Source organism: Mus pahari, chromosome 8 (assembly GCF_900095145.1).
Source record: "Mus pahari chromosome 8, PAHARI_EIJ_v1.1, whole genome shotgun sequence".
In the NCBI taxonomy this organism is placed as follows: Eukaryota; Metazoa; Chordata; class Mammalia; order Rodentia; family Muridae; genus Mus; species Mus pahari.
The window spans coordinates 48,422,632-48,425,972 of NC_034597.1; the positions used below are offsets into that span (position 1 = coordinate 48,422,632).

A 3,341-nucleotide genomic window follows, 5' to 3' on the forward strand; every position below is an offset into this window, starting at 1 on the left:
AGAGAGAGAGAGAGAGAGAGAGAGAGAGAGAGAGAGAGAGAGAGAGAATATGCCACAGTGTGCAGGTGAAGAACCAGAGGACAAAGGACAACTTTCAGAAGTCAGTTCTCTCCCTCCTCCTCCACGCAGGTCCCAGGAATGAAACTCGGGTTGTCGGGCTTCGTGACAGTGACTATTCTCACAGAGTGATCTCCTTTTGAAAACCATTTAGGCTGCTTTCAGTTTTCAACACTACAAACACTGCAGTGATAAACACTAGAATGTAAACTTTTGTGCAAACGGGGACTGCTTCTAAAGGGTCCAAACCTAGGCCTGAAATTACAGAGTATACTCACTTAGAACAAATAAACAAGATGACATACCAAAGAAAGAGCATGATGAAGTCTTACCCTTGGCACCTATAAACGTGACCCTATTTAGGCACAGGGCTTCTATGGATGGAACCAAGTTAAGATGGGGTCTTCTGAGGGCCTATGGGACTCCGGGTTAGAGTGAACTCTATAAATCCACTGTCTTATGTTTTCATAAGAAGACGGAGTGAGGCGGGTGGGGGGAGGCATGTAGGGTGCTGGGAGCAGGACAAGTGGAGACAGAGGCATAGGTTAGAGCAGGAGAGCTGTCTGCCTGTGACACCTGGCTGACTCCAGGGAAAAAGATGGAAAGGAGAAGGTGTGGTGCTGGTCACAGCCTGCAGAGGGAGCAGCCGCTGGGACCAAAGAGGCCCTTTCAGAACTGAAAAACCCCATTTCCAATGTTGTAAGCCACAAACAAGTTCGTGGTGATTTATCATGGTGGCCCTAAGGCGCTGATATAGGGGAATCCACTAAAGCTCTCTAGCCTGGTACATCACTACCAAGAAGCCTCTCTAAGGCAGCTTTAACAATTTTTGAATTTTACCAATTTGATAGAGAGAAATGCTACATGGACTTCAGTTCTTTTACAGTATGTGTGAATCAGTTATCAAGGCATCAGGCCATCTCAACAACTGCACTCCTAGGATCTTTTGCACTTCGGAGCAGTTCTTTATGCGTTAGCTTTCTGTTTGTTTTGTTTTGTTTTTGAGACAAGATCTCTCTGTGTACCCCTGGCTGTCTTGGAGCTCACTGTGTAGACCAGGCTGGCCTTGAACTCACAGAGATTCTCCTGCCTCTGCCTCTCAAATGCTGGGAGGAAAGGCGTGGACCACCATGCCCGGCTGTATTTCCTTTTTTGAAATGTGTTTTGTTATCTATTAAAAAAGGTCTCCCAAAATTACCATTTACTGTCTGGTGTCTGAGAAGTTTAATCTGATGAAGACTGGTCACATTTGTTCTAGATACCATTTCACATTTGGAATCCAAGACAACTTTCAAGACTATAATAGAACTTTTCACTGGAAATTAAAAAAAAAAAAAAAAAAAAAAACACCAGCAGTTGGCCACCTTCACTGAAACACTCATTGCTCTTTTCAAAATGACAATGATACTTTCTGCACACAAGTCCCTACAGATAAATCCTTTAGTCAATTAAAATTTTTTACAAATGTTTATTTTATATATAATTTAGTCTTTTTTTTTTTTTAATGTCATAGAAGTTGAGAAGCCCATATCTGAAATGCTTGGGACTGGAAGTGTTCTGGATATGGGTGTTTTTCAGATTTTGAAACATTTACTAACACATACTGAGACACCATGGTGCTGGGGAGTCCTGGCCAAACAAAAAACTCAGTTACTATTTCATTTATTCCCTGATGTAGTCTAGATCTAGAATGTCTCCTCAAAGATTGGCCACCAGTCTGTGGAGCCATTGGACACTACAGAACCTTTATGTTCTATGGCTTCCTATTCACCCCAGACAGAGAGGGTACTCACAGATCCCACATCTCAGAAAGAGCAGCATCCAAGTCGAGTTTGCTGAACTAACAAGTTTACAGCAGTTCTCTACAGGCACAGCAACGGCCCCAACACGGGGGGATGCCTTGGTTCACCACTGAAGCTCTTTACCACATACTTAAAGGCTTTGTGAGTCTTAGGGGATGCGTGATCCTTGTGTACCTCTTTCTCCTACATACAGGAATGTATGGAGATGCTCTTCCTGTTGTGAGGCACGGCAGTTCTCAGGCTGTGCCTTGCCTTGGGGAACTCCATTTTGCACCCAGCATTTGGCTCCATTTTGAGTGCAGAGGCAGGATGAGTCTGTCTGTATCTCATTAGGTGTTTAACACCATCCAAGGTACAGGCTGATAAATAGTTATTCCTATACGTAAACTCACCCGAGTAGACTGAAGAGACATGGGCATATGAATGCAATAAAACCCTATCAGGAGAGAAGGCCCAATAGCTCATTACACATACCAAATACCTTTACCTGGCTCCTACAAACAGGGAGCCACCTAAGGTGATGGCTATGTCCCCAGCCAACCTGTTATCTGAGCACCAATGTGTGCCTCAAAGGTGGGATAGGCAGAGAGCTCCCAGGTGTTCCAGGGTCTCACCTATCATAGTACCCCCCAGACCTATGCCTTGTCTCCCCTGCTTATGCCTCAGGTCTGAGGACTCCAACAGCTTGTCTGTGTCTTACTGAAGCACCAAAATGACTCTCTGCACTTTGTGTCAGCTCTGCTTCTGCCCCCAGTAAGCCTTCTTTGACCGCTTCCAACTTCTTTCACCCCTTTGCTGCCATTCTTTAATCTACATACGTATGTAGATAGATAATACTGTGTGAGTGAGGTGATCTTAGTATTTATTCTAGTAATTAAGATTATAGTAAAAGAATCTATGTTTGCTGTTGGCCAGCTATAAAGGGCTATCAAGACTACTTGTCAAATCACAGACATGAAGTACCTTGTGACTTTATTGTTATTCAATACATTCTGAAAGTGTGGAAAGACACAAACATGTCTGCTATGCTTCAGGAAGAAAATGCTACACAACACTTAAAGAGGTGGGATATTTGGAAGGAATTAGCCAGTGGCACTGGTCCCCTGGAAGGGTATGGGGACTCTGGTACCCCAATACTTTTTCCTGGCTGCTATGAAGAGAACAAATCCCTGCTACACACTCCAGAAGTGACTGGCTGAGAAGCAGCAGGCCCAAAGCATCAGGGTCAAGTGGGCATTGTATATCATTAGACCTTCTAGTTGTCCCCCTCTCTGTCAAAAATCAGTAACTCCCTCCCCCAAGGAGAGCTGGGCATGCTGTGAACTCCCTCCCCAAGGAGAGCTGGGCATGCTGTGAGCCTGCAGCTCCTGTGGGGCTCTCTCCCTCCTCCAACAACCACAGCACCCTTCCGCCACTGCTCAAACTCAATACAAACTTGACTTATCTGTGGTGTGGTGTGGTGTGGTGTGGTGTGGTGTGGTG

The 3,341-nt window shown here is 44.9% G+C and overlaps 1 protein-coding gene across 1 annotated transcript in view; it reads right to left on the reverse strand.

Moving 5' to 3' along the window:
* Positions 1-3,341, reverse strand: part of Cryl1 (crystallin lambda 1) — a 115,653-nt gene that overhangs the window by 55,642 nt on the left and 56,670 nt on the right. The gene's annotated exons all lie outside the window — the stretch shown is intronic.